This window comes from Hyla sarda, unplaced genomic scaffold, assembly GCF_029499605.1.
Source record: "Hyla sarda isolate aHylSar1 unplaced genomic scaffold, aHylSar1.hap1 scaffold_1487, whole genome shotgun sequence".
Lineage (NCBI taxonomy): Eukaryota > Metazoa > Chordata > Amphibia > Anura > Hylidae > Hyla > Hyla sarda.
Genome location: NW_026608120.1, coordinates 41,106 through 63,713, shown reverse-complemented (window position 1 = coordinate 63,713; position 22,608 = coordinate 41,106). Strand labels below are relative to the sequence as shown.

The 22,608-nt window shown below is 46.1% G+C and overlaps 10 non-coding genes across 10 annotated transcripts; all 10 read right to left on the bottom strand.

The window, feature by feature from the left end:
* Nucleotides 1–1,214: 1,214 nt before the first annotated feature.
* LOC130308667 (U2 spliceosomal RNA) lies at nucleotides 1,215–1,405 on the bottom strand. Its single transcript, XR_008857615.1, has one exon. It is a non-coding gene; the product is annotated as a U2 spliceosomal RNA (small nuclear RNA).
* A 2,084-nt stretch (nucleotides 1,406–3,489) lies between these two features.
* On the bottom strand, nucleotides 3,490–3,680 carry LOC130308665 (U2 spliceosomal RNA). Its single transcript, XR_008857613.1, has one exon. It is a non-coding gene; the product is annotated as a U2 spliceosomal RNA (small nuclear RNA).
* Nucleotides 3,681–5,783: 2,103 nt separating this feature from the next.
* On the bottom strand, nucleotides 5,784–5,974 carry LOC130308664 (U2 spliceosomal RNA). The gene has a single exon (XR_008857612.1). It is a non-coding gene; the product is annotated as a U2 spliceosomal RNA (small nuclear RNA).
* A 2,077-nt stretch (nucleotides 5,975–8,051) lies between these two features.
* Nucleotides 8,052–8,242, bottom strand: LOC130308663 (U2 spliceosomal RNA). Its single transcript, XR_008857611.1, has one exon. It is a non-coding gene; the product is annotated as a U2 spliceosomal RNA (small nuclear RNA).
* A 2,081-nt stretch (nucleotides 8,243–10,323) lies between these two features.
* On the bottom strand, nucleotides 10,324–10,514 carry LOC130308662 (U2 spliceosomal RNA). The gene has a single exon (XR_008857610.1). It is a non-coding gene; the product is annotated as a U2 spliceosomal RNA (small nuclear RNA).
* A 2,058-nt stretch (nucleotides 10,515–12,572) lies between these two features.
* Nucleotides 12,573–12,763, bottom strand: LOC130308660 (U2 spliceosomal RNA). The gene has a single exon (XR_008857609.1). It is a non-coding gene; the product is annotated as a U2 spliceosomal RNA (small nuclear RNA).
* Nucleotides 12,764–14,856: 2,093 nt separating this feature from the next.
* Nucleotides 14,857–15,047, bottom strand: LOC130308659 (U2 spliceosomal RNA). The gene has a single exon (XR_008857608.1). It is a non-coding gene; the product is annotated as a U2 spliceosomal RNA (small nuclear RNA).
* Nucleotides 15,048–17,127: 2,080 nt separating this feature from the next.
* LOC130308658 (U2 spliceosomal RNA) lies at nucleotides 17,128–17,318 on the bottom strand. Its single transcript, XR_008857607.1, has one exon. It is a non-coding gene; the product is annotated as a U2 spliceosomal RNA (small nuclear RNA).
* Nucleotides 17,319–19,405: 2,087 nt separating this feature from the next.
* LOC130308657 (U2 spliceosomal RNA) lies at nucleotides 19,406–19,596 on the bottom strand. The gene has a single exon (XR_008857606.1). It is a non-coding gene; the product is annotated as a U2 spliceosomal RNA (small nuclear RNA).
* Nucleotides 19,597–21,679: 2,083 nt separating this feature from the next.
* LOC130308680 (U2 spliceosomal RNA) lies at nucleotides 21,680–21,869 on the bottom strand. The gene has a single exon (XR_008857627.1). It is a non-coding gene; the product is annotated as a U2 spliceosomal RNA (small nuclear RNA).
* Nucleotides 21,870–22,608: the final 739 nt, after the last annotated feature.

The window sequence follows — 22,608 nt, the reverse complement described above, 5'->3', positions numbered from 1 at the left end:
CTATGTGTGTGTGTGCGCATATATATATATATATATATATATATTTCTCCGCCGAAATCACTTTTAAACCCATTTCCACCTTTTTTTCCCTTCTCTTCCTCTTACTTTTTTTTCACGTTTTTTTACGTTTTTCTCCTTTTCGCCTCTTTTCTGGGCGTATTATTCTTCTTTTTCTTCTTTTTTTTCGTCTAATGCATACCCCATCAGTGCAGCAATGCTTATTCAATACCGCCAGCAGATGGAGACACTGGGGGATAATTTTCTAAGGATTTATACTGATTTTTCCTGTCTGAATTTGTCGCACAGAAAGTTGCAGGCCAAATATGTGTGACATTTCTGCGACTTTAGCTTCTAGAGCATTTTTACAACATTATACATAGGTGCTGAATACATAAAAAGCGACTGTTCAGCGACAGACAAGTCGCATCGGCTGAAAGTAGGCCAGAATGTCAGTCCATGTTGGAGCAGGTTTAGATACAGTCTAAAGCATAGATCTCAAAGTCTGTGCACAGAATTTAGCAAGGGCCTCGCACCTTCTGATGCATCAGGTAGGTGCACAATAGCATAGCCTAACCCTCTGTACTTTGGTCTATATTGATGCGGGACATAGACAGCCAGCTGATGACCAATCCATTAGTGCAATGGATGGCTGGAAGCATTTGTCTTTGCCTTTGCAATACCACAGAAGCAATGCATGGTCAATGTACAGCAATGACACACCTGTGTGAACAGCCAGGAGACCCCCCCCCCCATGTTATGTTACATAGTTACATAGTTAGTACGGTCGAAAAAAGACATATGTCCATCAAGTTCAACCAGGGAATTAAGGGGTAGGGGTGTGGCGCGATATTGGGGAAGGGATGAGATTTTATATTTCTTCATAAGCATTAATCTTATTTTGTCAATTAGGAACATTCAGCACCCACCCGCTATCAAGGCAGCTGCCTATCATGTCATGCCCTACCTGCACAGGTGTGCTGGCTACTCAAATGATCCAATTAAGGAGGCCATTTAGTCAGCAGCAGCAGAAGTCCTGTGCCTGGACGCTCCAACAGGGGCCAGACACAAGCAGAAGCAGAAGCAGCAGAAGCAGCAGCAGCACCACCTTTTGTTTTTTGGCTGCAGCAGCAGCAAGGCCCACAGGGCTGGCTAGCTGGCTAGCCAGCAAGCAGGTAGCAATGAAAGTAGGAATCTTTCTTTTTAACCCTGTAAGGGGGTGGTGCACTGTACCCGAAGATACTGCCATATCGGGTCAATGCATAGGGCGACGGAAGCAAGCTTCGAAATCGGCCCCCGTTCTCAAAAATCCATTTAATATATGGTCCCCAGATAGGGGACGTATCAGATATTAAACTGATAAGAACAGATACTACACTTGATCTTAGCCAAAAGGCCGAGAAGCGATAACCGTGAAAGGGGCGGGCCCAACAAGGTCCCCTTCATGGGCACTATCACTGCTTGCTGTCAGGGAGGCTGCCAGACAATTTTCCATGCACACTCTGGGCTGGGGGGCAGTCAACCACCAGTACACACAGCAGAACCTAAACCCATACCATTATTGCTAAGCAGCAAGACAGGGGCCCATTGCACTCCCACGGGGCCTTTTTAAATGCAATCCATAACCCGGATTTGCCAGGAACCCTTCTTACTCCTCCTACTTGCATGTGACACTGGGCTTAGGATCTGCATAGGAAACACACACACAAGCACACACCTACCTTTGTTGCCTGCAGATGCCTCCTTGGCTGTCCCCAAACGGTATCAAACCAACACCCACGGGAAGCTGTAAGCATAGAGGACATGCCTGCACCCCATTGGACTTACCTGTGTGGGTTAAATCCGGGTTATTTGACAACCTATGGCGGTGATGGTTCTGCTCAGGCAGAGCAGTGCTGATGCTCCTCATAAAGCTGTCGCTGCTGTGAAGGTTCTAGGTGACATCACAAATCCCTATGGTTACATACACAACAAAGCTGGGTTGTTGTTGTTTACACTCTGCAAGGCCTGTGGAAGTGAGTGACATCATAGCACTGTAGTTCTGAGGGTTCAAGATGGATGCAACAATCTCCTGTTGCTTCTATGAAGGCCGTAATAGACGACATCACCAAACAGCTCCATAGTCACATACACAGCAAAGGAGAGATGTTGTTTACACCTAGTGATGTCAGTGGTATTGAGTGACATCACAGCACAGTGCTAAGGCTCCTGGGCCTGGACACAGCAGCGGCTGCAATATCTCAACGGAGAATACGTTTATATCTATGTGTGTGTGCGCATATATATATATATATATATATATATATATATATATATATATATTTCTCCGCCGAAATCACTTTTAAACCCATTTCCACCTTTTTTTCCCTTCTCTTCCTCTTACTTTTTTTTCACGTTTTTTTACGTTTTTCTCCTTTTCGCCTCTTTTCTGGGCGTATTATTCTTCTTTTTCTTCTTTTTTTTCGTCTAATGCATACCCCATCAGTGCAGCAATGCTTATTCAATACCGCCAGCAGATGGAGACACTGGGGGATAATTTTCTAAGGATTTATACTGATTTTTCCTGTCTGAATTTGTCGCACAGAAAGTTGCAGGCCAAATATGTGTGACATTTCTGCGACTTTAGCTTCTAGAGCATTTTTACAACATTATACATAGGTGCTGAATACATAAAAAGCGACTGTTCAGCGATAGACAAGTCGCATCGGCTGAAAGTAGGCCAGAATGTCAGTCCATGTTGGAGCAGGTTTAGATACAGTCTAAAGCATAGATCTCAAAGTCTGTGCACAGAATTTAGCAAGGGCCTCGCACCTTCTGATGCATCAGGTAGGTGCACAATAGCATAGCCTAACCCTCTGTACTTTGGTCTATATTGATGCGGGACATAGACAGCCAGCTGATGACCAATCCATTAGTGCAATGGATGGCTGGAAGCATTTGTCTTTGCCTTTGCAATACCACAGAAGCAATGCATGGTCAATGTACAGCAATGACACACCTGTGTGAACAGCCAGGAGACCCCCCCCCCCATGTTATGTTACATAGTTACATAGTTAGTACGGTCGAAAAAAGACATATGTCCATCAAGTTCAACCAGGGAATTAAGGGGTAGGGGTGTGGCGCGATATTGGGGAAGGGATGAGATTTTATATTTCTTCATAAGCATTAATCTTATTTTGTCAATTAGGAACATTCAGCACCCACCCGCTATCAAGGCAGCTGCCTATCATGTCATGCCCTACCTGCACAGGTGTGCTGGCTACTCAAATGATCCAATTAAGGAGGCCATTTAGTCAGCAGCAGCAGAAGTCCTGTGCCTGGACGCTCCAACAGGGGCCAGACACAAGCAGAAGCAGAAGCAGCAGAAGCAGCAGCAGCACCACCTTTTGTTTTTTGGCTGCAGCAGCAGCAAGGCCCACAGGGCTGGCTAGCTGGCTAGCCAGCAAGCAGGTAGCAATGAAAGTAGGAATCTTTCTTTTTAACCCTGTAAGGGGGTGGTGCACTGTACCCGAAGATACTGCCATATCGGGTCAATGCATAGGGCGACGGAAGCAAGCTTCGAAATCGGCCCCCGTTCTCAAAAATCCATTTAATATATGGTCCCCAGATAGGGGACGTATCAGATATTAAACTGATAAGAACAGATACTACACTTGATCTTAGCCAAAAGGCCGAGAAGCGATAACCGTGAAAGGGGCGGGCCCAACAAGGTCCCCTTCATGGGCACTATCACTGCTTGCTGTCAGGGAGGCTGCCAGACAATTTTCCATGCACACTCTGGGCTGGGGGGCAGTCAACCACCAGTACACACAGCAGAACCTAAACCCATACCATTATTGCTAAGCAGCAAGACAGGGGCCCATTGCACTCCCACGGGGCCTTTTTAAATGCAATCCATAACCCGGATTTGCCAGGAACCCTTCTTACTCCTCCTACTTGCATGTGACACTGGGCTTAGGATCTGCATAGGAAACACACACACAAGCACACACCTACCTTTGTTGCCTGCAGATGCCTCCTTGGCTGTCCCCAAACGGTATCAAACCAACACCCACGGGAAGCTGTAAGCATAGAGGACATGCCTGCACCCCATTGGACTTACCTGTGTGGGTTAAATCCGGGTTATTTGACAACCTATGGCGGTGATGGTTCTGCTCAGGCAGAGCAGTGCTGATGCTCCTCATAAAGCTGTCGCTGCTGTGAAGGTTCTAGGTGACATCACAAATCCCTATGGTTACATACACAACAAAGCTGGGTTGTTGTTGTTTACACTCTGCAAGGCCTGTGGAAGTGAGTGACATCATAGCACTGTAGTTCTGAGGGTTCAAGATGGATGCAACAATCTCCTGTTGCTTCTATGAAGGCCGTAATAGACGACATCACCAAACAGCTCCATAGTCACATACACAGCAAAGGAGAGATGTTGTTTACACCTAGTGATGTCAGTGGTATTGAGTGACATCACAGCACAGTGCTAAGGCTCCTGGGCCTGGACACAGCAGCGGCTGCAATATCTCAACGGAGAATACGTTTATATCTATGTGTGTGTGTGCGCATATATATATATATATATATATATATATATATATATATATATATATATATATATATTTCTCCGCCAAAATCACTTTTAAACCCATTTCCACCTTTTTTTCCCTTCTCTTCCTCTTACTTTTTTTTCACGTTTTTTTACGTTTTTCTCCTTTTCGCCTCTTTTCTGGGCGTATTATTCTTCTTTTTCTTCTTTTTTTTCGTCTAATGCATACCCCATCAGTGCAGCAATGCTTATTCAATACCGCCAGCAGATGGAGACACTGGGGGATAATTTTCTAAGGATTTATACTGATTTTTCCTGTCTGAATTTGTCGCACAGAAAGTTGCAGGCCAAATATGTGTGACATTTCTGCGACTTTAGCTTCTAGAGCATTTTTACAACATTATACATAGGTGCTGAATACATAAAAAGCGACTGTTCAGCGAAAGACAAGTCGCATCGGCTGAAAGTAGGCCAGAATGTCAGTCCATGTTGGAGCAGGTTTAGATACAGTCTAAAGCATAGATCTCAAAGTCTGTGCACAGAATTTAGCAAGGGCCTCGCACCTTCTGATGCATCAGGTAGGTGCACAATAGCATAGCCTAACCCTCTGTACTTTGGTCTATATTGATGCGGGACATAGACAGCCAGCTGATGACCAATCCATTAGTGCAATGGATGGCTGGAAGCATTTGTCTTTGCCTTTGCAATACCACAGAAGCAATGCATGGTCAATGTACAGCAATGACACACCTGTGTGAACAGCCAGGAGACCCCCCCCCCCCCCCCATGTTATGTTACATAGTTACATAGTTAGTACGGTCGAAAAAAGACATATGTCCATCAAGTTCAACCAGGGAATTAAGGGGTAGGGGTGTGGCGCGATATTGGGGAAGGGATGAGATTTTATATTTCTTCATTAGCATTAATCTTATTTTGTCAATTAGGAACATTCAGCACCCACCCGCTATCAAGGCAGCTGCCTATCATGTCATGCCCTACCTGCACAGGTGTGCTGGCTACTCAAATGATCCAATTAAGGAGGCCATTTAGTCAGCAGCAGCAGAAGTCCTGTGCCTGGACGCTCCAACAGGGGCCAGACACAAGCAGAAGCAGAAGCAGCAGAAGCAGCAGCAGCACCACCTTTTGTTTTTTGGCTGCAGCAGCAGCAAGGCCCACAGGGCTGGCTAGCTGGCTAGCCAGCAAGCAGGTAGCAATGAAAGTAGGAATCTTTCTTTTTAACCCTGTAAGGGGGTGGTGCACTGTACCCGAAGATACTGCCATATCGGGTCAATGCATAGGGCGACGGAAGCAAGCTTCGAAATCGGCCCCCGTTCTCAAAAATCCATTTAATATATGGTCCCCAGATAGGGGACGTATCAGATATTAAACTGATAAGAACAGATACTACACTTGATCTTAGCCAAAAGGCCGAGAAGCGATAACCGTGAAAGGGGCGGGCCCAACAAGGTCCCCTTCATGGGCACTATCACTGCTTGCTGTCAGGGAGGCTGCCAGACAATTTTCCATGCACACTCTGGGCTGGGGGGCAGTCAACCACCAGTACACACAGCAGAACCTAAACCCATACCATTATTGCTAAGCAGCAAGACAGGGGCCCATTGCACTCCCACGGGGCCTTTTTAAATGCAATCCATAACCCGGATTTGCCAGGAACCCTTCTTACTCCTCCTACTTGCATGTGACACTGGGCTTAGGATCTGCATAGGAAACACACACACAAGCACACACCTACCTTTGTTGCCTGCAGATGCCTCCTTGGCTGTCCCCAAACGGTATCAAACCAACACCCACGGGAAGCTGTAAGCATAGAGGACATGCCTGCACCCCATTGGACTTACCTGTGTGGGTTAAATCCGGGTTATTTGACAACCTATGGCGGTGATGGTTCTGCTCAGGCAGAGCAGTGCTGATGCTCCTCATAAAGCTGTCGCTGCTGTGAAGGTTCTAGGTGACATCACAAATCCCTATGGTTACATACACAACAAAGCTGGGTTGTTGTTGTTTACACTCTGCAAGGCCTGTGGAAGTGAGTGACATCATAGCACTGTAGTTCTGAGGGTTCAAGATGGATGCAACAATCTCCTGTTGCTTCTATGAAGGCCGTAATAGACGACATCACCAAACAGCTCCATAGTCACATACACAGCAAAGGAGAGATGTTGTTTACACCTAGTGATGTCAGTGGTATTGAGTGACATCACAGCACAGTGCTAAGGCTCCTGGGCCTGGACACAGCAGCGGCTGCAATATCTCAACGGAGAATACGTTTATATCTATGTGTGTGTGTGCGCATATATATATATATATATATATATATATATATATATATATATATTTCTCCGCCGAAATCACTTTTAAACCCATTTCCACCTTTTTTTCCCTTCTCTTCCTCTTACTTTTTTTTCACGTTTTTTTACGTTTTTCTCCTTTTCGCCTCTTTTCTGGGCGTATTATTCTTCTTTTTCTTCTTTTTTTTCGTCTAATGCATACCCCATCAGTGCAGCAATGCTTATTCAATACCGCCAGCAGATGGAGACACTGGGGGATAATTTTCTAAGGATTTATACTGATTTTTCCTGTCTGAATTTGTCGCACAGAAAGTTGCAGGCCAAATATGTGTGACATTTCTGCGACTTTAGCTTCTAGAGCATTTTTACAACATTATACATAGGTGCTGAATACATAAAAAGCGACTGTTCAGCGACAGACAAGTCGCATCGGCTGAAAGTAGGCCAGAATGTCAGTCCATGTTGGAGCAGGTTTAGATACAGTCTAAAGCATAGATCTCAAAGTCTGTGCACAGAATTTAGCAAGGGCCTCGCACCTTCTGATGCATCAGGTAGGTGCACAATAGCATAGCCTAACCCTCTGTACTTTGGTCTATATTGATGCGGGACATAGACAGCCAGCTGATGACCAATCCATTAGTGCAATGGATGGCTGGAAGCATTTGTCTTTGCCTTTGCAATACCACAGAAGCAATGCATGGTCAATGTACAGCAATGACACACCTGTGTGAACAGCCAGGAGACCCCCCCCCCCATGTTATGTTACATAGTTACATAGTTAGTACGGTCGAAAAAAGACATATGTCCATCAAGTTCAACCAGGGAATTAAGGGGTAGGGGTGTGGCGCGATATTGGGGAAGGGATGAGATTTTATATTTCTTCATAAGCATTAATCTTATTTTGTCAATTAGGAACATTCAGCACCCACCCGCTATCAAGGCAGCTGCCTATCATGTCATGCCCTACCTGCACAGGTGTGCTGGCTACTCAAATGATCCAATTAAGGAGGCCATTTAGTCAGCAGCAGCAGAAGTCCTGTGCCTGGACGCTCCAACAGGGGCCAGACACAAGCAGAAGCAGAAGCAGCAGAAGCACCACCTTTTGTTTTTTGGCTGCAGCAGCAGCAAGGCCCACAGGGCTGGCTAGCTGGCTAGCCAGCAAGCAGGTAGCAATGAAAGTAGGAATCTTTCTTTTTAACCCTGTAAGGGGGTGGTGCACTGTACCCGAAGATACTGCCATATCGGGTCAATGCATAGGGCGACGGAAGCAAGCTTCGAAATCGGCCCCCGTTCTCAAAAATCCATTTAATATATGGTCCCCAGATAGGGGACGTATCAGATATTAAACTGATAAGAACAGATACTACACTTGATCTTAGCCAAAAGGCCGAGAAGCGATAACCGTGAAAGGGGCGGGCCCAACAAGGTCCCCTTCATGGGCACTATCACTGCTTGCTGTCAGGGAGGCTGCCAGACAATTTTCCATGCACACTCTGGGCTGGGGGGCAGTCAACCACCAGTACACACAGCAGAACCTAAACCCATACCATTATTGCTAAGCAGCAAGACAGGGGCCCATTGCACTCCCACGGGGCCTTTTTAAATGCAATCCATAACCCGGATTTGCCAGGAACCCTTCTTACTCCTCCTACTTGCATGTGACACTGGGCTTAGGATCTGCATAGGAAACACACACACAAGCACACACCTACCTTTGTTGCCTGCAGATGCCTCCTTGGCTGTCCCCAAACGGTATCAAACCAACACCCACGGGAAGCTGTAAGCATAGAGGACATGCCTGCACCCCATTGGACTTACCTGTGTGGGTTAAATCCGGGTTATTTGACAACCTATGGCGGTGATGGTTCTGCTCAGGCAGAGCAGTGCTGATGCTCCTCATAAAGCTGTCGCTGCTGTGAAGGTTCTAGGTGACATCACAAATCCCTATGGTTACATACACAACAAAGCTGGGTTGTTGTTGTTTACACTCTGCAAGGCCTGTGGAAGTGAGTGACATCATAGCACTGTAGTTCTGAGGGTTCAAGATGGATGCAACAATCTCCTGTTGCTTCTATGAAGGCCGTAATAGACGACATCACCAAACAGCTCCATAGTCACATACACAGCAAAGGAGAGATGTTGTTTACACCTAGTGATGTCAGTGGTATTGAGTGACATCACAGCACAGTGCTAAGGCTCCTGGGCCTGGACACAGCAGCGGCTGCAATATCTCAACGGAGAATACGTTTATATCTATGTGTGTGTGTGCGCATATATATATATATATATATATATATATATATATATATTTCTCCGCCGAAATCACTTTTAAACCCATTTCCACCTTTTTTTCCCTTCTCTTCCTCTTACTTTTTTTTCACGTTTTTTTTACGTTTTTCTCCTTTTCGCCTCTTTTCTGGGCGTATTATTCTTCTTTTTCTTCTTTTTTTTCGTCTAATGCATACCCCATCAGTGCAGCAATGCTTATTCAATACCGCTAGCAGATGGAGACACTGGGGGATAATTTTCTAAGGATTTATACTGATTTTTCCTGTCTGAATTTGTCGCACAGAAAGTTGCAGGCCAAATATGTGTGACATTTCTGCGACTTTAGCTTCTAGAGCATTTTTACAACATTATACATAGGTGCTGAATACATAAAAAGCGACTGTTCAGCGACAGACAAGTCGCATCGGCTGAAAGTAGGCCAGAATGTCAGTCCATGTTGGAGCAGGTTTAGATACAGTCTAAAGCATAGATCTCAAAGTCTGTGCACAGAATTTAGCAAGGGCCTCGCACCTTCTGATGCATCAGGTAGGTGCACAATAGCATAGCCTAACCCTCTGTACTTTGGTCTATATTGATGCGGGACATAGACAGCCAGCTGATGACCAATCCATTAGTGCAATGGATGGCTGGAAGCATTTGTCTTTGCCTTTGCAATACCACAGAAGCAATGCATGGTCAATGTACAGCAATGACACACCTGTGTGAACAGCCAGGAGACCCCCCCCCCCATGTTATGTTACATAGTTACATAGTTAGTACGGTCGAAAAAAGACATATGTCCATCAAGTTCAACCAGGGAATTAAGGGGTAGGGGTGTGGCGCGATATTGGGGAAGGGATGAGATTTTATATTTCTTCATAAGCATTAATCTTATTTTGTCAATTAGGAACATTCAGCACCCACCCGCTATCAAGGCAGCTGCCTATCATGTCATGCCCTACCTGCACAGGTGTGCTGGCTACTCAAATGATCCAATTAAGGAGGCCATTTAGTCAGCAGCAGCAGAAGTCCTGTGCCTGGACGCTCCAACAGGGGCCAGACACAAGCAGAAGCAGAAGCAGCAGAAGCAGCAGCAGCACCACCTTTTGTTTTTTGGCTGCAGCAGCAGCAAGGCCCACAGGGCTGGCTAGCTGGCTAGCCAGCAAGCAGGTAGCAATGAAAGTAGGAATCTTTCTTTTTAACCCTGTAAGGGGGTGGTGCACTGTACCCGAAGATACTGCCATATCGGGTCAATGCATAGGGCGACGGAAGCAAGCTTCGAAATCGGCCCCCGTTCTCAAAAATCCATTTAATATATGGTCCCCAGATAGGGGACGTATCAGATATTAAACTGATAAGAACAGATACTACACTTGATCTTAGCCAAAAGGCCGAGAAGCGATAACCGTGAAAGGGGCGGGCCCAACAAGGTCCCCTTCATGGGCACTATCACTGCTTGCTGTCAGGGAGGCTGCCAGACAATTTTCCATGCACACTCTGGGCTGGGGGGCAGTCAACCACCAGTACACACAGCAGAACCTAAACCCATACCATTATTGCTAAGCAGCAAGACAGGGGCCCATTGCACTCCCACGGGGCCTTTTTAAATGCAATCCATAACCCGGATTTGCCAGGAACCCTTCTTACTCCTCCTACTTGCATGTGACACTGGGCTTAGGATCTGCATAGGAAACACACACACAAGCACACACCTACCTTTGTTGCCTGCAGATGCCTCCTTGGCTGTCCCCAAACGGTATCAAACCAACACCCACGGGAAGCTGTAAGCATAGAGGACATGCCTGCACCCCATTGGACTTACCTGTGTGGGTTAAATCCGGGTTATTTGACAACCTATGGCGGTGATGGTTCTGCTCAGGCAGAGCAGTGCTGATGCTCCTCATAAAGCTGTCGCTGCTGTGAAGGTTCTAGGTGACATCACAAATCCCTATGGTTACATACACAACAAAGCTGGGTTGTTGTTGTTTACACTCTGCAAGGCCTGTGGAAGTGAGTGACATCATAGCACTGTAGTTCTGAGGGTTCAAGATGGATGCAACAATCTCCTGTTGCTTCTATGAAGGCCGTAATAGACGACATCACCAAACAGCTCCATAGTCACATACACAGCAAAGGAGAGATGTTGTTTACACCTAGTGATGTCAGTGGTATTGAGTGACATCACAGCACAGTGCTAAGGCTCCTGGGCCTGGACACAGCAGCGGCTGCAATATCTAAACGGAGAATACGTTTATATCTATGTGTGTGTGTGCGCATATATATATATATATATATATATTTCTCCGCCGAAATCACTTTTAAACCCATTTCCACCTTTTTTTCCCTTCTCTTCCTCTTACTTTTTTTTCACGTTTTTTTACGTTTTTCTCCTTTTCGCCTCTTTTCTGGGCGTATTATTCTTCTTTTTCTTCTTTTTTTTCGTCTAATGCATACCCCATCAGTGCAGCAATGCTTATTCAATACCGCCAGCAGATGGAGACACTGGGGGATAATTTTCTAAGGATTTATACTGATTTTTCCTGTCTGAATTTGTCGCACAGAAAGTTGCAGGCCAAATATGTGTGACATTTCTGCGACTTTAGCTTCTAGAGCATTTTTACAACATTATACATAGGTGCTGAATACATAAAAAGCGACTGTTCAGCGACAGACAAGTCGCATCGGCTGAAAGTAGGCCAGAATGTCAGTCCATGTTGGAGCAGGTTTAGATACAGTCTAAAGCATAGATCTCAAAGTCTGTGCACAGAATTTAGCAAGGGCCTCGCACCTTCTGATGCATCAGGTAGGTGCACAATAGCATAGCCTAACCCTCTGTACTTTGGTCTATATTGATGCGGGACATAGACAGCCAGCTGATGACCAATCCATTAGTGCAATGGATGGCTGGAAGCATTTGTCTTTGCCTTTGCAATACCACAGAAGCAATGCATGGTCAATGTACAGCAATGACACACCTGTGTGAACAGCCAGGAGACCCCCCCCCCCCATGTTATGTTACATAGTTACATAGTTAGTACGGTCGAAAAAAGACATATGTCCATCAAGTTCAACCAGGGAATTAAGGGGTAGGGGTGTGGCGCGATATTGGGGAAGGGATGAGATTTTATATTTCTTCATAAGCATTAATCTTATTTTGTCAATTAGGAACATTCAGCACCCACCCGCTATCAAGGCAGCTGCCTATCATGTCATGCCCTACCTGCACAGGTGTGCTGGCTACTCAAATGATCCAATTAAGGAGGCCATTTAGTCAGCAGCAGCAGAAGTCCTGTGCCTGGACGCTCCAACAGGGGCCAGACACAAGCAGAAGCAGAAGCAGCAGAAGCACCACCTTTTGTTTTTTGGCTGCAGCAGCAGCAAGGCCCACAGGGCTGGCTAGCTGGCTAGCCAGCAAGCAGGTAGCAATGAAAGTAGGAATCTTTCTTTTTAACCCTGTAAGGGGGTGGTGCACTGTACCCGAAGATACTGCCATATCGGGTCAATGCATAGGGCGACGGAAGCAAGCTTCGAAATCGGCCCCCGTTCTCAAAAATCCATTTAATATATGGTCCCCAGATAGGGGACGTATCAGATATTAAACTGATAAGAACAGATACTACACTTGATCTTAGCCAAAAGGCCGAGAAGCGATAACCGTGAAAGGGGCGGGCCCAACAAGGTCCCCTTCATGGGCACTATCACTGCTTGCTGTCAGGGAGGCTGCCAGACAATTTTCCATGCACACTCTGGGCTGGGGGGCAGTCAACCACCAGTACACACAGCAGAACCTAAACCCATACCATTATTGCTAAGCAGCAAGACAGGGGCCCATTGCACTCCCACGGGGCCTTTTTAAATGCAATCCATAACCCGGATTTGCCAGGAACCCTTCTTACTCCTCCTACTTGCATGTGACACTGGGCTTAGGATCTGCATAGGAAACACACACACAAGCACACACCTACCTTTGTTGCCTGCAGATGCCTCCTTGGCTGTCCCCAAACGGTATCAAACCAACACCCACGGGAAGCTGTAAGCATAGAGGACATGCCTGCACCCCATTGGACTTACCTGTGTGGGTTAAATCCGGGTTATTTGACAACCTATGGCGGTGATGGTTCTGCTCAGGCAGAGCAGTGCTGATGCTCCTCATAAAGCTGTCGCTGCTGTGAAGGTTCTAGGTGACATCACAAATCCCTATGGTTACATACACAACAAAGCTGGGTTGTTGTTGTTTACACTCTGCAAGGCCTGTGGAAGTGAGTGACATCATAGCACTGTAGTTCTGAGGGTTCAAGATGGATGCAACAATCTCCTGTTGCTTCTATGAAGGCCATAATAGACGACATCACCAAACAGCTCCATAGTCACATACACAGCAAAGGAGAGATGTTGTTTACACCTAGTGATGTCAGTGGTATTGAGTGACATCACAGCACAGTGCTAAGGCTCCTGGGCCTGGACACAGCAGCGGCTGCAATATCTCAACGGAGAATACGTTTATATCTATGTGTGTGTGTGCGCATATATATATATATATATATATATATATATATATATATATATATATATATTTCTCCGCCGAAATCACTTTTAAACCCATTTCCACCTTTTTTTCCCTTCTCTTCCTCTTACTTTTTTTTCACGTTTTTTTACGTTTTTCTCCTTTTCGCCTCTTTTCTGGGCGTATTATTCTTCTTTTTCTTCTTTTTTTTCGTCTAATGCATACCCCATCAGTGCAGCAATGCTTATTCAATACCGCCAGCAGATGGAGACACTGGGGGATAATTTTCTAAGGATTTATACTGATTTTTCCTGTCTGAATTTGTCGCACAGAAAGTTGCAGGCCAAATATGTGTGACATTTCTGCGACTTTAGCTTCTAGAGCATTTTTACAACATTATACATAGGTGCTGAATACATAAAAAGCGACTGTTCAGCGACAGACAAGTCGCATCGGCTGAAAGTAGGCCAGAATGTCAGTCCATGTTGGAGCAGGTTTAGATACAGTCTAAAGCATAGATCTCAAAGTCTGTGCACAGAATTTAGCAAGGGCCTCGCACCTTCTGATGCATCAGGTAGGTGCACAATAGCATAGCCTAACCCTCTGTACTTTGGTCTATATTGATGCGGGACATAGACAGCCAGCTGATGACCAATCCATTAGTGCAATGGATGGCTGGAAGCATTTGTCTTTGCCTTTGCAATACCACAGAAGCAATGCATGGTCAATGTACAGCAATGACACACCTGTGTGAACAGCCAGGAGACCCCCCCCCCCCATGTTATGTTACATAGTTACATAGTTAGTACGGTCGAAAAAAGACATATGTCCATCAAGTTCAACCAGGGAATTAAGGGGTAGGGGTGTGGCGCGATATTGGGGAAGGGATGAGATTTTATATTTCTTCATAAGCATTAATCTTATTTTGTCAATTAGGAACATTCAGCACCCACCCGCTATCAAGGCAGCTGCCTATCATGTCATGCCCTACCTGCACAGGTGTGCTGGCTACACAAATGATCCAATTAAGGAGGCCATTTAGTCAGCAGCAGCAGAAGTCCTGTGCCTGGACGCTCCAACAGGGGCCAGACACAAGCAGAAGCAGAAGCAGCAGAAGCAGCAGCAGCACCACCTTTTGTTTTTTGGCTGCAGCAGCAGCAAGGCCCACAGGGCTGGCTAGCTGGCTAGCCAGCAAGCAGGTAGCAATGAAAGTAGGAATCTTTCTTTTTAACCCTGTAAGGGGGTGGTGCACTGTACCCGAAGATACTGCCATATCGGGTCAATGCATAGGGCGACGGAAGCAAGCTTCGAAATCGGCCCCCGTTCTCAAAAATCCATTTAATATATGGTCCCCAGATAGGGGACGTATCAGATATTAAACTGATAAGAACAGATACTACACTTGATCTTAGCCAAAAGGCCGAGAAGCGATAACCGTGAAAGGGGCGGGCCCAACAAGGTCCCCTTCATGGGCACTATCACTGCTTGCTGTCAGGGAGGCTGTCAGGGAGGCTGCCAGACAATTTTCCATGCACACTCTGGGCTGGGGGGCAGTCAACCACCAGTACACACAGCAGAACCTAAACCCATACCATTATTGCTAAGCAGCAAGACAGGGGCCCATTGCACTCCCACGGGGCCTTTTTAAATGCAATCCATAACCCGGATTTGCCAGGAACCCTTCTTACTCCTCCTACTTGCATGTGACACTGGGCTTAGGATCTGCATAGGAAACACACACACAAGCACACACCTACCTTTGTTGCCTGCAGATGCCTCCTTGGCTGTCCCCAAACGGTATCAAACCAACACCCACGGGAAGCTGTAAGCATAGAGGACATGCCTGCACCCCATTGGACTTACCTGTGTGGGTTAAATCCGGGTTATTTGACAACCTATGGCGGTGATGGTTCTGCTCAGGCAGAGCAGTGCTGATGCTCCTCATAAAGCTGTCGCTGCTGTGAAGGTTCTAGGTGACATCACAAATCCCTATGGTTACATACACAACAAAGCTGGGTTGTTGTTGTTTACACTCTGCAAGGCCTGTGGAAGTGAGTGACATCATAGCACTGTAGTTCTGAGGGTTCAAGATGGATGCAACAATCTCCTGTTGCTTCTATGAAGGCCGTAATAGACGACATCACCAAACAGCTCCATAGTCACATACACAGCAAAGGAGAGATGTTGTTTACACCTAGTGATGTCAGTGGTATTGAGTGACATCACAGCACAGTGCTAAGGCTCCTGGGCCTGGACACAGCAGCGGCTGCAATATCTCAACGGAGAATACGTTTATATCTATGTGTGTGTGTGCGCATATATATATATATATATATATATATATATATTTCTCCGCCGAAATCACTTTTAAACCCATTTCCACCTTTTTTTCCCTTCTCTTCCTCTTACTTTTTTTTCACGTTTTTTTACGTTTTTCTCCTTTTCGCCTCTTTTCTGGGCGTATTATTCTTCTTTTTCTTCTTTTTTTTCGTCTAATGCATAACCCATCAGTGCAGCAATGCTTATTCAATACCGCCAGCAGATGGAGACACTGGGGGATAATTTTCTAAGGATTTATACTGATTTTTCCTGTCTGAATTTGTCGCACAGAAAGTTGCAGGCCAAATATGTGTGACATTTCTGCGACTTTAGCTTCTAGAGCATTTTTACAACATTATACATAGGTGCTGAATACATAAAAAGCGACTGTTCAGCGACAGACAAGTCGCATCGGCTGAAAGTAGGCCAGAATGTCAGTCCATGTTGGAGCAGGTTTAGATACAGTCTAAAGCATAGATCTCAAAGTCTGTGCACAGAATTTAGCAAGGGCCTCGCACCTTCTGATGCATCAGGTAGGTGCACAATAGCATAGCCTAACCCTCTGTACTTTGGTCTATATTGATGCGGGACATAGACAGCCAGCTGATGACCAATCCATTAGTGCAATGGATGGCTGGAAGCATTTGTCTTTGCCTTTGCAATACCACAGAAGCAATGCATGGTCAATGTACAGCAATGACACACCTGTGTGAACAGCCAGGAGACCCCCCCCCCCCATGTTATGTTACATAGTTACATAGTTAGTACGGTCGAAAAAAGACATATGTCCATCAAGTTCAACCAGGGAATTAAGGGGTAGGGGTGTGGCGCGATATTGGGGAAGGGATGAGATTTCTTCATAAGCATTAATCTTATTTTGTCAATTAGGAACATTCAGCACCCACCCGCTATCAAGGCAGCTGCCTATCATGTCATGCCCTACCTGCACAGGTGTGCTGGCTACTCAAATGATCCAATTAAGGAGGCCATTTAGTCAGCAGCAGCAGAAGTCCTGTGCCTGGACGCTCCAACAGGGGCCAGACACAAGCAGAAGCAGAAGCAGCAGAAACAGCAGCAGCACCACCTTTTGTTTTTTGGCTGCAGCAGCAGCAAGGCCCACAGGGCTGGCTAGCTGGCTAGCCAGCAAGCAGGTAGCAATGAAAGTAGGAATCTTTCTTTTTAACCCTGTAAGGGGGTGGTGCACTGTACCCGAAGATACTGCCATATCGGGTCAATGCATAGGGCGACGGAAGCAAGCTTCGAAATCGGCCCCCGTTCTCAAAAATCCATTTAATATATGGTCCCCAGATAGGGGACGTATCAGATATTAAACTGATAAGAACAGATACTACACTTGATCTTAGCCAAAAGGCCGAGAAGCGATAACCGTGAAAGGGGCGGGCCCAACAAGGTCCCCTTCATGGGCACTATCACTGCTTGCTGTCAGGGAGGCTGCCAGACAATTTTCCATGCACACTCTGGGCTGGGGGGCAGTCAACCACCAGTACACACAGCAGAACCTAAACCCATACCATTATTGCTAAGCAGCAAGACAGGGGCCCATTGCACTCCCACGGGGCCTTTTTAAATGCAATCCATAACCCGGATTTGCCAGGAACCCTTCTTACTCCTCCTACTTGCATGTGACACTGGGCTTAGGATCTGCATAGGAAACACACACACAAGCACACACCTACCTTTGTTGCCTGCAGATGCCTCCTTGGCTGTCCCCAAACGGTATCAAACCAACACCCACGGGAAGCTGTAAGCATAGAGGACATGCCTGCACCCCATTGGACTTACCTGTGTGGGTTAAATCCGGGTTATTTGACAACCTATGGCGGTGATGGTTCTGCTCAGGCAGAGCAGTGCTGATGCTCCTCATAAAGCTGTCGCTGCTGTGAAGGTTCTAGGTGACATCACAAATCCCTATGGTTACATACACAACAAAGCTGGGTTGTTGTTGTTTACACTCTGCAAGGCCTGTGGAAGTGAGTGACATCATAGCACTGTAGTTCTGAGGGTTCAAGATGGATGCAACAATCTCCTGTTGCTTCTATGAAGGCCGTAATAGACGACATCACCAAACAGCTCCATAGTCACATACACAGCAAAGGAGAGATGTTGTTTACACCTAGTGATGTCAGTGGTATTGAGTGACATCACAGCACAGTGCTAAGGCTCCTGGGCCTGGACACAGCAGCGGCTGCAATATCTCAACGGAGAATACGTTTATATCTATGTGTGTGTGTGCGCATATATATATATATATATATATATATATATATATATATATATATTTCTCCGCCGAAATCACTTTTAAACCCATTTCCACCTTTTTTTCCCTTCTCTTCCTCTTACTTTTTTTTCACGTTTTTTTACGTTTTTCTCCTTTTCGCCTCTTTTCTGGGCGTATTATTCTTCTTTTTCTTCTTTTTTTTCGTCTAATGCATACCCCATCAGTGCAGCAATGCTTATTCAATACCGCCAGCAGATGGAGACACTGGGGGATAATTTTCTAAGGATTTATACTGATTTTTCCTGTCTGAATTTGTCGCACAGAAAGTTGCAGGCCAAATATGTGTGACATTTCTGCGACTTTAGCTTCTAGAGCATTTTTACAACATTATACATAGGTGCTGAATACATAAAAAGCGACTGTTCAGCGACAGACAAGTCGCATCGGCTGAAAGTAGGCCAGAATGTCAGTCCATGTTGGAGCAGGTTTAGATACAGTCTAAAGCATAGATCTCAAAGTCTGTGCACAGAATTTAGCAAGGGCCTCGCACCTTCTGATGCATCAGGTAGGTGCACAATAGCATAGCCTAACCCTCTGTACTTTGGTCTATATTGATGCGGGACATAGACAGCCAGCTGATGACCAATCCATTAGTGCAATGGATGGCTGGAAGCATTTGTCTTTGCCTTTGCAATACCACAGAAGCAATGCATGGTCAATGTACAGCAATGACACACCTGTGTGAACAGCCAGGAGACCCCCCCCCCCCATGTTATGTTACATAGTTACATAGTTAGTACGGTCGAAAAAAGACATATGTCCATCAAGTTCAACCAGGGAATTAAGGGGTAGGGGTGTGGCGCGATATTGGGGAAGGGATGAGATTTTATATTTCTTCATAAGCATTAATCTTATTTTGTCAATTAGGAACATTCAGCACCCACCCGCTATCAAGGCAGCTGCCTATCATGTCATGCCCTACCTGCACAGGTGTGCTGGCTACTCAAATGATCCAATTAAGGAGGCCATTTAGTCAGCAGCAGCAGAAGTCCTGTGCCTGGACGCTCCAACAGGGGCCAGACACAAGCAGAAGCAGAAGCAGCAGAAGCAGCAGCAGCACCACCTTTTGTTTTTTGGCTGCAGCAGCAGCAAGGCCCACAGGGCTGGCTAGCTGGCTAGCCAGCAAGCAGGTAGCAATGAAAGTAGGAATCTTTCTTTTTAACCCTGTAAGGGGGTGGTGCACTGTACCCGAAGATACTGCCATATCGGGTCAATGCATAGGGCGACGGAAGCAAGCTTCGAAATCGGCCCCCGTTCTCAAAAATCCATTTAATATATGGTCCCCAGATAGGGGACGTATCAGATATTAAACTGATAAGAACAGATACTACACTTGATCTTAGCCAAAAGGCCGAGAAGCGATAACCGTGAAAGGGGCGGGCCCAACAAGGTCCCCTTCATGGGCACTATCACTGCTTGCTGTCAGGGAGGCTGCCAGACAATTTTCCATGCACACTCTGGGCTGGGGGGCAGTCAACCACCAGTACACACAGCAGAACCTAAACCCATACCATTATTGCTAAGCAGCAAGACAGGGGCCCATTGCACTCCCACGGGGCCTTTTTAAATGCAATCCATAACCCGGATTTGCCAGGAACCCTTCTTACTCCTCCTACTTGCATGTGACACTGGGCTTAGGATCTGCATAGGAAACACACACACAAGCACACACCTACCTTTGTTGCCTGCAGATGCCTCCTTGGCTGTCCCCAAACGGTATCAAACCAACACCCACGGGAAGCTGTAAGCATAGAGGACATGCCTGCACCCCATTGGACTTACCTGTGTGGGTTAAATCCGGGTTATTTGACAACCTATGGCGGTGATGGTTCTGCTCAGGCAGAGCAGTGCTGATGCTCCTCATAAAGCTGTCGCTGCTGTGAAGGTTCTAGGTGACATCACAAATCCCTATGGTTACATACACAACAAAGCTGGGTTGTTGTTGTTTACACTCTGCAAGGCCTGTGGAAGTGAGTGACATCATAGCACTGTAGTTCTGAGGGTTCAAGATGGATGCAACAATCTCCTGTTGCTTCTATGAAGGCCGTAATAGACGACATCACCAAACAGCTCCATAGTCACATACACAGCAAAGGAGAGATGTTGTTTACACCTAGTGATGTCAGTGGTATTGAGTGACATCACAGCACAGTGCTAAGGCTCCTGGGCCTGGACACAGCAGCGGCTGCAATATCTCAACGGAGAATACGTTTATATCTATGTGTGTGTGTGCGCATATATATATATATATATATATATATATATATATATATATATATATATTTCTCCGCCGAAATCACTTTTAAACCCATTTCCACCTTTTTTTCCCTTCTCTTCCTCTTACTTTTTTTTCACGTTTTTTTACGTTTTTCTCCTTTTCGCCTCTTTTCTGGGCGTATTCTTCTTCTTTTTCTTCTTTTTTTTCGTCTAATGCATACCCCATCAGTGCAGCAATGCTTATTCAATACCGCCAGCAGATGGAGACACTGGGGGATAATTTTCTAAGGATTTATACTGATTTTTCCTGTCTGAATTTGTCGCACAGAAAGTTGCAGGCCAAATATGTGTGACATTTCTGCGACTTTAGCTTCTAGAGCATTTTTACAACATTATACATAGGTGCTGAATACATAAAAAGCGACTGTTCAGCGACAGACAAGTCGCATCGGCTGAAAGTAGGCCAGAATGTCAGTCCATGTTGGAGCAGGTTTAGATACAGTCTAAAGCATAGATCTCAAAGTCTGTGCACAGAATTTAGCAAGGGCCTCGCACCTTCTGATGCATCAGGTAGGTGCACAATAGCATAGCCTAACCCTCTGTACTTTGGTCTATATTGATGCGGGACATAGACAGCCAGCTGATGACCAATCCATTAGTGCAATGGATGGCTGGAAGCATTTGTCTTTGCCTTTGCAATACCACAGAAGCAATGCATGGTCAATGTACAGCAATGACACACCTGTGTGAACAGCCAGGAGACCCCCCCCCCCCATGTTATGTTACATAGTTACATAGTTAGTACGGTCGAAAAAAGACATATGTCCATCAAGTTCAACCAGGGAATTAAGGGGTAGGGGTGTGGCGCGATATTGGGGAAGGGATGAGATTTTATATTTCTTCATAAGCATTAATCTTATTTTGTCAATTAGGAACATTCAGCACCCACCCGCTATCAAGGCAGCTGCCTATCATGTCATGCCCTACCTGCACAGGTGTGCTGGCTACTCAAATGATCCAATTAAGGAGGCCATTTAGTCAGCAGCAGCAGAAGTCCTGTGCCTGGACGCTCCAACAGGGGCCAGACACAAGCAGAAGCAGAAGCAGCAGAAGCAGCAGCAGCACCACCTTTTGTTTTTTGGCTGCAGCAGCAGCAAGGCCCACAGGGCTGGCTAGCCAGCAAGCAGGTAGCAATGAAAGTAGGAATCTTTCTTTTTAACCCTGTAAGGGGGTGGTGCACTGTACCCGAAGATACTGCCATATCGGGTCAATGCATAGGGCGACGGAAGCAAGCTTCGAAATCGGCCCCGTTCTCAAAAATCCATTTAATATATGGTCCCCAGATAGGGGACGTATCAGATATTAAACTGATAAGAACAGATACTACACTTGATCTTAGCCAAAAGGCCGAGAAGCGATAACCGTGAAAGGGGCGGGCCCAACAAGGTCCCCTTCATGGGCACTATCACTGCTTGCTGTCAGGGAGGCTGCCAGACAATTTTCCATGCACACTCTGGGCTGGGGGGCAGTCAACCACCAGTACACACAGCAGAACCTAAACCCATACCATTATTGCTAAGCAGCAAGACAGGGGCCCATTGCACTCCCATGGGGCCTTTTTAAATGCAATCCATAACCCGGATTTGCCAGGAACCCTTCTTACTCCTCCTACTTGCATGTGACACTGGGCTTAGGATCTGCATAGGAAACACACACACAAGCACACACCTACCTTTGTTGCCTGCAGATGCCTCCTTGGCTGTCCCCAAACGGTATCAAACCAACACCCACGGGAAGCTGTAAGCATAGAGGACATGCCTGCACCCCATTGGACTTACCTGTGTGGGTTAAATCCGGGTTATTTGACAACCTATGGCGGTGATGGTTCTGCTCAGGCAGAGCAGTGCTGATGCTCCTCATAAAGCTGTCGCTGCTGTGAAGGTTCTAGGTGACATCACAAATCCCTATGGTTACATACACAACAAAGCTGGGTTGTTGTTGTTTACACTCTGCAAGGCCTGTGGAAGTGAGTGACATCATAGCACTGTAGTTCTGAGGGTTCAAGATGGATGCAACAATCTCCTGTTGCTTCTATGAAGGCCGTAATAGACGACATCACCAAACAGCTCCATAGTCACATACACAGCAAAGGAGAGAT